At 42.1% G+C, this 14,239-nt stretch overlaps 1 protein-coding gene across 9 annotated transcripts in view; it reads right to left on the bottom strand.

The window, feature by feature from the left end:
* Positions 1-14,239, bottom strand: part of auts2a (activator of transcription and developmental regulator AUTS2 a) — a 1,206,729-nt gene that overhangs the window by 1,043,601 nt on the left and 148,889 nt on the right. The window lies entirely within an intron of this gene.

Genomic DNA, 14,239 nt, shown 5'->3' with positions numbered 1-14,239 from the left:
AACAGGCTGAGAATTGCTGGGACACTACCTTAAGTTCAGGGCGGCACGGTGGCAGTGGGCGGCACGGTGGCACAGTGGTTAGCACTGCAGCCTCACAGCGCCAGAGACCCGGGTTCAATTCCCGCCTCAGGCGACTGACTGTGTGGAGTTTGCACATTCTCCCCGTGACTGCGTGGCTTTCCTCCGGGTACTCCGGTTTCCTCCCACAATCCAAAAATGTGCAGGTTAGGTGAATTGGCCACGCTAAATTGCCCGTAGTGTTAGGTAAGGGGTAAATGTAGGAGAATGGGTCTGGGTGGGTTACGCTTCGGCGGGTCGGTATGGACTTGTTGGGCCGAAGGGCCTGTTTCCACACTGTAGGTAATCTAATTCAAAATCTAATTCTAATTCAAAATCCACCAGCAAGTGAATGCATATAAAGCCCTTTCCCCTGTTGGTTTTTAAAGAAAATGCAGCTATAATTTATTGCTATGTTTATCTTTGATCCATCTAGTGCAAGTGTGATGCACATTATGCAGGTGTGCCACTTTGAGATATAGTGAACAATTCTACATAAGCCAATGCTTTATAAAGACTGAATTAAGCAGAGTTTGCTTCATTACATAACATGAGTTATTTTGATGTTTGCTAGACTGAAGTTTAGGGATATTCAGTAAAACAGTCACACTTAGCATTCCTTTGAATATTTTTTCTCTTTCTATTTTCTTGTTTATAAATGTACTATTTATCACTTCAGGCTGGAAACACATGTCGAAATGCATTAATGGAGGTATGTACCTGGAGTTTCCCAGTACTCAGGACAGATAGAATCATGGGAGATAGTCTGGGGAATTAATAGCCATAAGAAAAATGTCTCGGAGTGAAGTGGTTGTGGCAGAGTGGGTTTGGGGGAAAGCAGTGGGAATCTATTTGGGGAACAAGGGTTTGGCAAAACTGGAAGATTCAGCAGAGGGGCTAGCTCGTTGGATTCTGTAAGAAATAGGATAATAAGCGAGCAAGAGCTTAAATAGAATGCTTAATATTGTAATGTGAAGGAGGTGGGGATCCACAGCTTGGGTGTGTCTGGCCTTCAGATCCCATGAAAAAATTGAAGTTTTTGTCTTAAGATTAATTCTCACAATAATACTCCATTTTTTGGGAAATAAATATCACAGTTTTATTAATAAACATACAAAAGTTGCTCTCTTTCTTTCAAAACAAATAATATGTGGAGGTGCCAGTGTTGGACTGAGGTGGACAAAATTAAAACTGACAACATCAGGTTAAAGTCCAACAGGTTTATTTGAAAGTATAAGCTTTCAGAGATAAATAAGCACATTACTGATACGATCCATTTACTTTTATTTTCAAACAACAAAGTTCTGACGTGAATGACAACACTTGGAATGGGAATAAGGTTTGCAACATCCATGTGAATAACTAATCTTTCTGTGGAATAGGAACTTGCAGAATTTGCCTTCAGCAAAAATTGCTGAGAAGATGCCATTTCCTTTTCCATTGAAGTCAACATTGTGATCAACTTCAGATAATATATTCTTGATCAATTTTATTTCCCAGCGATTTTACCCTCCCTGTCCAACCCCATTGGCTGATTTTCTTTGTCTTGTTGTCAGCAGACCTATATTCTGCCATTAGCATTTACACTGGACCCACTTCGCCACAACAATGGCTACTCCTTTTGCCACCAGACATCTGTGATCTATGATCTCTCTCACCCATTAACCTTCCCTTCTGCTTCCTTAAGACCATAAGACGTTGGAGCAGAAATTAGACCATTCAGACCATCAAGTCTGCTCCGCCATTCAATCAAGTTTCTCTTCCACTTTCTCCTGTACAATTTCACACTTCTCCCCACTTTTTTTTATATATAGTGTAGATTCTGGGACCTTCTGAGGGAAAGAACATGTCAACTGCAATACGTCTACCCACTTAGAGATGAAGGGAGACATAACAAGGAACCTTTTTCCCAGCACTCGTAAACGTTCAGAAGATGATAGTTAGCATCCATGACAAGGCTGGGTGTGGAGGAGGAAAAGTTGACCTAGAGTGGAACAACCTTTTTAAAGGAAGGGGCAGCAAAGCACTTCAGTAATTCATTTAAGAAACTGTGGATGTCTGCTTATCCCCCACAGTCTCGATGAGCATCTCAAGTACAACCAAAAGAGAGGACACAGCGAACAGTTCGCACTCACTGTTCTCTCATACAAATTCCTGAATAAGGAGGTTCTGGAAGTGAATGTGAGAAGCCCAGTTCTCCTTCAGGCCCTTGTTCAAGGCTCTAGATAATCAGTAACGGTCAATTAGTTGAGAGTGTATTACGCAGATAATTGGAACTTCTTTGATTCAATGTAAATCGAAGGCACTGAGAAAAGGCCTGCACTTATGGCCAACACATTTGATAACATTTTTCTATTTTAGGCCGGAACCAGACATCAATTATGCTCCATTAAAACCATATGAACCCCAGCTAACTGAGAACCATAATTTCACACATCATGTTGAAAGGATTCACAAACATAGTACCTAGCATGAAATATGATTGCTCTGTCTATGCAAGATATTAGTTAGGAGTCAATGGCTTCTTCAGTTCGATGTACAATTGTCAAGCAAGACCCATTAACACAGCAAATTCATTCCTTCATGAACATGGCTGAAGAGAATTCTTTAATATCTCAATTTTGTTTTCCTCTGAACCCTTGTCAGAGCTCTTATTACCAGAAATTAAGACTGCTGTTTGAAACAACAATCAGTGTGCTTGAACAGAGGTGTGACATTCCATGTAAGCCGAATAAATTAGTACTTGAAATTTAACAAGTACATTAAAGATGATTAGCAATGATAAACTGATTACTCATATGATTTATATTTAATACATTATACCCCATTTTCTTGCAGAATAAATATTCATCATATTCTCTTAACAGCAGAAGCTCGCAATCTGTTTGTAATGCAGGGTAGCTCACTGGTAACTTGGCAGCTTGCCTGAATTAGAGTTCCATTTTATCCCAGCTGGGTTCACTTGTAATATTCTGTCATCATAGTAATCAGTGTATAGAATTTTTAAATCACTTCAAATCTGAATTGAAAACATTGTAAAAATGGGAATAAATGTTTAACTTCAGAAGAAAAAAATCAGCATCGTACTTCAATCAAAATAACACCTCCTCTCACAAGTTACAGGAGGGCTCCCGTCAATAATCAATGGGATCAATGGAACATTTTCTTGAAACTGATTTCCCTTCTGCCTTCACCCAAAGTCCCAAACTCAGCTTTCCTGGTATAAACACTCCAAGCACAGAGATGAAAAGCTCCCAAATATGGAGAAGGCAAATTCAGGGTCAAGGGCAGAGTAGAATGAGTGAGCGTACGAGAATATTGTGCCTGAAATATGTATACGTATGAAAGACATGTTTCAAGTACTCATCCAGGACACATTATGCCAAGTGTGCCTTAGCAGACATACTTGTAACAAAACAATCTAGTTCATCATTCTATCGTATCATATAAATTACCTCAACTATCATCTATTTTGCTGTTGTTGCCTTAATCTTTAAAACCTCAAACGTAACCTCAAAATAGGTCTGCAAGTTATTGTACTAAATTATGTGACACATGATTTGTGCTAATATCTGCTAAACAGTACTTCCCTCAAGTAGGAATTAACCATAAGTTCATCCATGTTATTCTTGTGAAAGGAGCAGGTTTGCAGAATTGCAGTGATAGCCAGTTGCCATTTAAATAGCCAGGAACCTTTTGGATTGAATCTGGAAGTGACTTTGGAACAGATATGTCTGCTATCACTAGCTTTCTGGTGCTTTAACTCTCACTTGCATATAAATGAAAATTGGATCTAGATGTGCAATATAAGGCTTCTCTATTGTAACCATGCCTCTGTATGTGAGCATCCCCACAGTATACTTTCAGATATGCATGTGAACAGTGCTTCTGAGCAAACAGAGTCATAGAGATGTACAGCACAGAAACAGACCCTTCGGTCCAACTCGTCCATGCCGATCAGATATCCCAACACAATCTAGTCCCATCTGCCAGCACCCGGCCCATATCCCTCCAAACCCTTCCTATTCATATACCCATCCAAATGCCTTTTAAATGTTGCAATTGTACCAGCCTCCACCACTTCCTCTAGCAGCTCATTCCATACATGTACCACCCTCTGCGTGAAAACGTTGCCCCTTAGGTCTCTTTTATATCTTTCCCCTCTCACCCGAAACCCATGCCCTCTAGTTCTGGACTCCCCAACACCAGGAAAAGTCTTCACCTATTTACCCTATCCATGCCCCTCATAATTTGGTAAACCTCTATAAGGTCACCCCTCAGCCTCCGACGCTCCAGAGAAAACAGCCCCAGCCTGTTCAGCTTCTCCCTGCAGCTCAAAACCTCCAACCCTGGGAACACCCTTGTGAATCTTTTCTAAACACTTTCAAGTTTCACAATATCCTTTCAATAGGAAGGAGACCAGAATTGCACGATATTTGCCAGCAGTGGCCTAACCAATGTCCTGTACATCCACAACATGACCTCCCAACTCCTGTACTCAATACTCTGACCAATGAAGGAAAGCATACCAAATGCCTTTTTCACTATCCTATCTACCTGCGACTCCGCTCTCAAGGAGCTATGAACCTGCGCTCCACTGTCTCTTTGTTCAGCAACACTCCCTCGGACGTTAGTATTAAGTGTATAAGTCCTGCACCTCGCATTTATCCGAGTTAAACTCCATCTGCCACATCTCAGCCCATTGGCATGTCTTGTCAGATCATCTTGTAATCTGAGGCGATCCTCTTCGCTGTCCACTACACCTCCAATTTTGGTGTCATCTGCAAACTTACTAACTGTATCTCTTATGCACGCATCCAAATCATTTATATAAATAATAAAAAGTAGAGGACCCAGCACCGATCCTTGTGGCACTCCACTGGTCACAGGCCTCCAGTCTGAAAAACAACCCTCCACTACCACCCTCCGTTTTCTACCTTTGAACCAGTTCTGTATCCAAATGGCTAGTTCTCCCTGTATTGCATGAAATCTAACTTTGCCAATCAGTCTCCCATGGGGAACCTTGTCGAACGCCTTACTGAAGTCCATATAGATCACATCTACCACTTTGCCCTCATCAATTCTCTTAGTTACTTCTTCAAAATACTGTATCAAGTTTGTGAGACATGATTTCCCACGCACAAAGCCATGTTGACTATCCCTAATCAGTCTTTGCATTTCCAAGTACATGTACATCCTGTCCCTCAGGATTCCCTCCTACAACTTGCCCACCACCGAGGTCAGGCTCACTGGTCTATAGTTCCCTGGCTTGTCCTTACCACCCTTTTTAAACAGTGGCACATTTGCCAACCTCCAGTCTTCCGGCACCTCACCTGTGACTATCGATGATACAAATATCTCAGCAAGAGGCCCAGCAATCACTTCTATACCTTCCCACAGAGTTCTCAGGTACACCTGATTAGGTCCTGGGGATTTATCCACTTCAAGACATCCAGCACTTGCTCCTCTGTAGTATGGACATTTTGCAAGATGTCACTATCTATTTCCCTACATTATATATCTTCCATATGCTTTTCCACAGTAATACTGATGCAAAATACTCACTTAGTATCTCCCCCATTTTCTGCGGCTCCACATAATGGCCGCCTTACTGATCTTTGAGGGGACCTATTCTCTCCCTCGTTACCCTTTTGTCCTTAATGATGTATTTGTAAAAACCCTTTGGCTTCTCCTTAATTCTAGTTGCCAAAGCTATCTCATGTCCCCGTTTTGCCCTCCTGATTTCCCTCTGCAGTATATTTCCCTCTTCCTTTATACTCTAAGGATTCACTCGATCTATCCTGTCTATACCTTACATATGCTTCCTTCTTTTTCTTAACCAAACCCTCAATTTCTTTAGTCATCCAGCATTCCCTACAACTACCAGCCTTTCCTTTCACCCTAACAGGAATATACTTTCTCTGGATTCTCGTTATCTCATTTCTGAAGGCTTCCCATTTTCCAGAAGTCCCTTTCCCTGCGAACATTTGCCCCCAATCAGCTTTTGAAACTTCTTGCCTAATACCATTAAAATTGGCCTTTCTCCAATTTAGAAATCCAACTTTTACATCTGGTCTATCCTTTTCCATCACTCTTTAAATCTCATAGAATTATGGTCGCTGGCCCCAAAGTGCTCTCCCACTCACACCTCAGTCACCTGCCCTGCCTTATTTCCCAAGAATAGGTCAGGTTTTGCACCTTGTCTAGTAGGTACATCCACATACTGAATCAGACAACTGTCTTGTACGCACTTAAGAAATTCCTCTCCATCTAAACCCTTTACACTATGGCAGTCCCAGTCTATGTTTGGAAAGTTAAAATCCCCTACCATAACCAACCTATTATTATTACAGAAAGCTGAGATCACCTTACAAGTTTGTTTCTCAATTTCCCTCTGACTATTAGGGGGTCTATAATACAATCCTAATAAGGTGATCATCCCTTTCTTATTTCTCAGTAGCACTCAAATAGCGTCCGTGGATGTATTTCCGGGAATATCCTCCCTCAGCACAGCTGTAATGCTATCCCTTATCAAAAATGCCACTCCCCCTCCTCTCTTGCCTCCCTTTCTATCCTTTCTGTAGCATTTGTATCCTGGAACATTAAGCTGCCAGTCCTGCCCATCCCTGGGCCATGTTTCTGTAATTGCTATGATATCCCAGTCCCATGTTCCTAACCATGCCCTGAGTTCATCTGCCTTCCCTGTTAGGCCCCTTGCATTGAAATAAATGCAGTTTAATTTATTAGTCCTACCTTGTCCCTGCCTGCCCTGACTGACGTGCTTCTGTCCTCAACTGTACCAGTCTTGGATTGATCTCTTTCCTCACTATCTGCCTGGGTCCCACCACCCCACCTTACTCGTTTAAATCCTCCCAAGCAGCTCTAGAAAATTTCCCTGCAAGTATATTAATCCCCTTCCAATTTAGGTGCAATCCGTCCTTCTTGTACAGGTCATTTCTACTCCAAAAGAGATTCCAATGATCCAAAAACGTGAATCCTTCTCGTCTGAAAATCTTATTACACTTTTCTATTATCTTGCAAGTAAACCAAAGTGCCTCTCCTAAATTAGGAGCTAAAGCCTCAATATTATACGTGTGTATATGCATGAAAGATACTCCTATCATGTTCAGAACACAAGCTTGAGTGGACTTCATTGTAAATATCACCAAAAATATGAAGGAGCACTTACTGGAGACAACTGGAGATTTGAGACTTTCACAGATTATTACAGGGGACATTAAAATTCCTCAGAAGAACATACAGTGTAATGTAAAAACACCACAGCGACTCTTGTGGATCATCTCACTCAAATAGCAATCTGGTTTTCGTGGTTTAAGAGGGATAGAATCCTGAAATGCTAAATTAGAGGCACAAGCTGTATTTTCAATCTAGGCATTAGCTGGCATCAGTGTTAGCACTTTATGATCACTGCCAAAACTGGTGAGAGCGCTGCACGGCCTTGCAAGGTGACAATTTACTGAGGGTACCTAGCTGTGTTGGTATGATGTCATTCCAGTCCTACATAAACAGAGCACAATCTATGTCCAATACTGTTTTAAAGAAGCACTAACAAAACTGTCCTTTCGCCATAAAACAAGTGCAGCAACATATTGAGCCTTTAATCTGATACACATTGGCAAGAGCTCAAGGAAGGTCAAGATCAGAAAGATGCCACTGCTGAGCTTTGGCCAAGGTTGGCATCTCCTCCATTTCCTGCAGTACCCATTTCCTCCATTTGTATCACGAGAATGCACAGAAATGATTAAAGCTCTTTATGACTAGTTTTCAAATTTTTACTGAGATTCTAAATCAGTTGTTGAGTTTGATTTAATGTTTAAAATGCAGAAACTTTCTCAGCAAATTAGTGCAGTGATTCTTTATCAGAAACAATGGCATTATCCACAGAAAGTGTCCACTGTGATGGACAAGCGGTATTATCACTGGACTGTTAATACCAACCCAACCTCCACTCCTGGCACCTTCCCCTGCAACCGCAAGAAATGCGAAACTTGCGCCCACACCTCCCCCCTCACTTCCCTCCAAGGCCCCAAGGGATCCTTCCATAACTGTCACAAATTCACCTGCACCTCCATACACATCATTTACTGCATCCGCTGCACCCGATGTGGCCTCCTCTACATTGGGGAGACAGGCCGTCTACTTGCGAACGTTTCAGGGTACACCTCTAGGACAGCCGCACCAACCAACCCACCCGCCCCGTGGCTGAACACTTTATCCCCCCTCCTCCCACTCCGTCAAGGACATGCAGGTCTTTGGCCTCCTCCATCGCCAGACCATGGCAACACGATACCTGGAGGAAGAGCGCCTCATTTTCTGCCTCGGAACCCTCCAACCTTTTATCTTAGCCTGCTTGGCACATCTTCATTATTCCTGAAGAAGGGCTCATGCCCGAAACGTCGATTCTCCTGCTCCTTGGATGCTGCCTGACCTGCTGCGCTTTTCCAGCAACACATTTTTCAGCTGTTAATATCAGAGACCCAGGTAACGTTCTGGGTACTCTGCTTTGAATCCCCCATGACAGGTAGTGGAATCTGATTTCAATAAAAACCTGGAATTAAGAATCTAATGATGACCATGAGTCCATTATCAACCACTGAAAAAAACCATTTGGTTCACTAACATCCTTTAGGGAAAAAAAACACTGCCATCCTTACCTAGTCTGAACTACATGTGACCCCAGACCCGCACTCTGTCAACTCCCCTCTGGGTTGGGCATTAAATGCAAGTCTACCCAGTGAGAAAACATTTTTTATAACCTAGATAACACAGACAGTGGCCATACAGCACACGCTGGCCAAGACAAATTGAAAGTAGAAATACCATGTTACTTGTCAAATTTCACCATCTCTGGATGACTTGGAGTGAATGGAGCTTATTTTTTGAAATAACTGTAAGAAATTCCCTGTAATGAATTTCACTGCAGCCAATTTTCATACAGCAAGACCTAAGAAATAAAAATATGATTAGGACCAGAATATATACATATTTATATTTTGAAATAAGTACAGAATAAAAACAGAATAGTAGGGAGAGTTCCCCTGCTGTTCTTCACAGCACTGCCAGGGAATATGACATCACTCATCAAAGATAACATCTGACAGTCCGGCATTTCCTCAGAACTGCACTGAGTAGGACTTGAACCTGCAACTTTGTGACTTTGATGAGAGAGTGCTCCCCAACCAACTGATATGCAACGAGCATAGGTAGGTTTATGAAAGTGTGCTGTGTCAGGATTTCTGTCTTGCGCAAGTAGAGTTATATGCTGCTGCTTGCATTTCTCCAAGGTTGCAATATTGCTTTCGCTCAGGCAGAACTGCACAGAATATAGTTCAACTATTAAAAATCCAAAACAATTTACAGGCTTGAGTAAACAGTTGTTGGCATGAATGCTTGATAATCAAAATTGTACTGCGGCACATCCCACATGTCTGCGATATTGTTTCTGACCTGAATTTTGGTGCACTAGGCCCCGTTATTAAGACCATGAAACCATAAGACATAGGAGTGGAAGTAAGGCCATTCAGCCCATCAAGTCCACTCCACCATTCAATCATGGTTGATGGGCATTTCAACGCCACTTACCCGTACTCGCCCCATAGGCCTTAATTCCTTGCGAGATTAAAAATTTATCAATCTCTGCCTTGAAGATATTTAACGTCCTGGCCTTCACTGCGCTCCGTGGCAGTGAATTCCACATTAATACTTCATCCTGTCAGCAGCCTGTTTGGAAGCTTGCTGAATTATCTTGTCTACAACTGTGGTAGGAGGCAGAAACCCTTCTGGGAAACTCCTCTTTCTAGAAGTTAGTCAATAAGCTCTTCTACCACTAATTGATTAAACGTTTGCCAATTTTGCTCCACCAAACTCAATGCTACAGGAAGGTGGTTGCACAGAATTAAGAGGTTAAATATCAATGTGCCCACTTTGTTGTGGATGTAGATATCACTTGTAATACATCACTGATATGACAGCAATACTGGGGGTCATTAGAAAGATGGGAATTTGCCCAAAGACCCCTTAGTATCCAGAAGTTAATCACTAAACACGCATAAGTAAATTATAGAGAAGTACTGAAGCCCTACTTCTAATTCTTATAGGGATGAGACATGTGAACTTCTTCAGGATTCTATGCTCTGTTTATGTCAATCCAACACAAACCCTATTTGTGGGTGTAAACAGGATTTATGTCAAACCTTTTGCTGAAAATAATGGTGGAAGTGCAAGAGTCCCAAGGAAGAGGCGTTATCCAACATTTTCGGAAATCTCTAACGGGAGTCAAAATCAACCTTACTTTCGGAATGTAAACTCGAACTGGTCCATCAATTGCTTGCGTTAAGAAGCTTTGTGTTATAATTTGATTGAAATACGCTCTTCAAAAGCATTTACAATTTGTTTTTACACTGAGCAGTTAACTGAGTAAATAATCAAGATGTGTCATTTATTAAGTAGGCTTTAAACTAGCATCAGGCCCTTTGGTTTTTGATAGAAGCCAGTACAGAACATTCATTCACACTAATGTTGCTCCAGAGTCTGCTAAACTGTCAGGAAAATGAATGTCAATAAAACCTCAGTTAATGTTCCTGGCACCAATGCACTCTCACTAGCCAACTCACATGTCAAGCTGCAAAGTGATAAATATGTTTTGATGACATTTGAGAATTCATAGTGTTCTGACTGAACATACAGCAGTCAAACTCAGTTGTTCACACAGAGTCAAAAGGTCCCTTGACTGACCCAGCAGGTGCTTGTGATGGTGTGTCACTCAATTTGTCTCTTCCAGTTCAACACTGACAATGGAAAGTTCTCAGGTACTGTTACAGCTGTGATTTCGGAGAGTGACAGAAGCCTGTTACAATTGTCAGCAGCTTGGACAGCAGTAGAAACAATGGTTGTATTTTAATACAAAGTTATGCCAGTAATGTGGACTGTTTGATGGGCAAGATCCCATCCAGATTGAGTCAGTGCCACAATTCTTTATGTGGCCTCTAAGTAACAATACAACTGCTGGACACAAGGTCTTTAACTAGAAATTCTTCCAAATTCACTTAAAACAAAATGAGATCAAGGCAGGTCCATTGTTCTTAGTAAAAATTAGTGTTCATGTTGATGCTGTGTAAGGATTGATAATACAAATCCGTGACCACCAAATCACAGGAAGCAAATTTATTTTGTAAATAAACTTTAATTCACCAGCAAATAACGTGATGCTCCCCAGTTGTGGGGATAGAAAATCAGAACACCAAGTTATATCCCCAGTGAAACTAATACTGATGCCAGTCAGATAAATTGCTTCAATGTCTTGTTCATCAACAGCTTTTGACATTTTGTATTGAGTGGCACAGAAAATGACAGCAGTTCCAACCCACAACAGCACTACCAGCACTGAAGTATGACAATTGAAACTTTGCCTTTCAACTTGAGAGAACCTGGTTCCTAACATAGCAGAGACTCAACTGAATCAAACTTCCAGCATATTGAGAGACGAATGAAACAGCACTGAAACTGCTTCAGTGACTAAGTGCCTGTTCCTATGCTGAAACCTCTTCAGCATCTTTCTGAAAGACCTCCCACACCTCTGTTCTCACACACATTCATGCATATATGTTGCATATCCTGATTGCTGCATATTCGTTTGAAATTTAGTTGACAAAATTAGTAAGGAGAAGTTCAGGTCAGGAATGAAGGAAGTGATTGGGAGGTTAAGGAAAGAAAGCAAGTCTGACTTTGGTAAGGAATGGGTAAGGATGTGTAATTGGTTCCTCGCATATTGTTTGAATTGCTACGGTTTGCAACAGCACGAGAACCTGACCCCTTGGAGTGCTCCTCCCGCAATGTGTGGGAAAACAGAGACACCTCTAATGTCCATAGTGACCATGAAAGGAGGCAGCTCCTGACTGACTGCTTGGAGAGGCTGGAACTGTGGATGGGCTCACCATGGAGCACCCACTAGGCTGAGAATGTTGTGGATAGCATGTTTAGCGAGCTGGTCACACCACAGCTAAGGGCTACATAGGCAATAAAGTGTTGGGTGACACCATGAAGATGAGTAAGTGGGACAAGCAGTGCAAAAGACTGTGTGGTCATTCACCTCCTTGGATTCTTTTGAGGGGGTATGGATGAGCTCTCAGGGGAAGGCAGTAGCAGCAGCCAGGTCAGTGGCACCATGTACAGCAGGAAGTGTCGAAAAGTAGATGAACAGTGATAGCAGGAGATAGTGTACAGATAGGGGTTTCTGTGGCCACCAGCCAAGACTCCAGGACAGTGTGTTGCCTTCCTGGTGCCAGGGTCAAGGATGTCTCTGATCGGGCATAGTATATTCTAAGGATAAGAGAGAGGGCAGCCAGAGGTCATGGTCCATATTAGTATCAACGACATTGGCAGGGAGAGAAGAGGTTCTGCAAAGCGCGTTAGGAAGGAGGTTGGAAAGCAGGATGTCTAAGATTGTAATCTCGGGATTGCTCCATGTGCCACATTCCAGTGAGGCCAGAAATAGCAAGATGAATGGGTCTAGGAGCTGATAAAGAGCTGGTCTAGGATGGAGGGATTCAAATATCTGGTTCACTTGTATGTGTTCCAGGGCAGGAGGTACCTGTATAAGAAGGACAGTTTACACCTAAACTGGAGGGGCACCAACATCTTGGCAGGGAGGTTTTGTACATGCCACTGGGGTTAGGGTTTAAACTAGCATGGCAGGGGAAATGGAGCAGTAGGTCAACATGTGGAGTGATTGAGGAGAAGTTCAACGTTGAGTTGAGTGGTCAAATAGGAAGAAAAAGCAGGGCCATGTTAATGAACATGGGACTGATGGTCTGAAGTGTATTTACTTTAATGCAAGGAGTAGAACAGGTAAAGCAGACAAGGTTACAGCCTGGATTAATACAGAGCCTGGAGTACAATGCAAGAGCCTTGACAGAAACTTGGTTAAGGAAAGGACAGGACGAGCAGTTCAATGTTCCAGGATGTTTCAGGCAAGATGCAGAGGGCATTAAAAGAGTGGGGAATTTGCATTACTGATTAAGGAGCAAGTCACAGCTTGACTAAGACAGGACATCTTGGAGGACTCATGGACATATGGTTAGAACTTAAGACTAAGAGAAGTGCTATCACTATGATGGGGTTACTCTCAAGGTCTCCCAATGACTGCAGGAGATACAGGGATAGATTCTGTAAGCAGATCATGCAAAGATGTAAAGACAACAGGGTGGTTGTAGTGGGCAATTTTAACTTCTCCAGTGCTGACTGGGACACCATTGTGTTCCTGTGAGGATAAGAGATAAGGATGGCAAGATTCAAGAACCTTGGATAACAAGAAATATTGGAAGCTTAGACAAAAAGGAAAGGAAACATTTGTAAGGTTCAGGAAATTGAAATCAAACAAAACCCATGAGAGATATAAAGGAAGTAGGAAAGAAAATTTAAAATAAAGAAATTAGGAGGGCTAGAAAGGGCCATGAAATTTGGGTTAAGGAGAATCCCAAGACATTTTATCCATATATTAGGAGGAAGAAAGCATTGACAGAGATCTTTGTATCCTCTTCTTTGTGGAGTGCCTCAGAGATGGATTCTTAGAGCAGCTGGTGCTGGAGCCGACCAGGGAGAAGGCAATTCTGGATTTGTTATTGTGTAACGAACCAGAATTGGTCAGAGACCTCGAAGTGAAGGAGCCATTGGGAAGTAGTGACCATAATACAATAAGCTTCAATCTGCAATTTGAGAGGGAGAGGGTACAATCGGAAGTGACAATATTTCTGTTGAATAAAGGGAACTATGGAGCTATGAGGGAGGAGCTGGCCAAAGTTCAATGGTGCAATACCTTAGCAGGGATGACCGTGGAGGAACAATGGCAGATATTTCTGTGTATAATGCAGAAGGTGCAGGATCAGTTCATTCCAAAAAGGAAGAAAGAGCCCAGGAGGAGGCATGGGCGGCCGTGGCTGACGAGGGAAGTAAAGAAACATATAAAGTTAAAAGAGAAAAAGTATAACATAGCTAAGATAAGTGGGAAAACTGAGGACTGGGAAGCTTTTAAAGAGCAACAGAGGATTACTAAGAAGGAAATACGCAGAGGAAAAATGAGGTACAAAGGTAAACTGGCCAAGAATATTAAGGAGGACAGTAAAAGCTTTTTTAGGTATGTGCAAGACAAAAAAATGGTTAGGAC

Source organism: Chiloscyllium plagiosum, chromosome 28 (assembly GCF_004010195.1).
Source record: "Chiloscyllium plagiosum isolate BGI_BamShark_2017 chromosome 28, ASM401019v2, whole genome shotgun sequence".
Taxonomy (NCBI): Eukaryota; Metazoa; Chordata; class Chondrichthyes; order Orectolobiformes; family Hemiscylliidae; genus Chiloscyllium; species Chiloscyllium plagiosum.
Note: the sequence above shows the minus strand (reverse complement) of the source record. Positions and strands in the feature narration are given on the sequence as shown.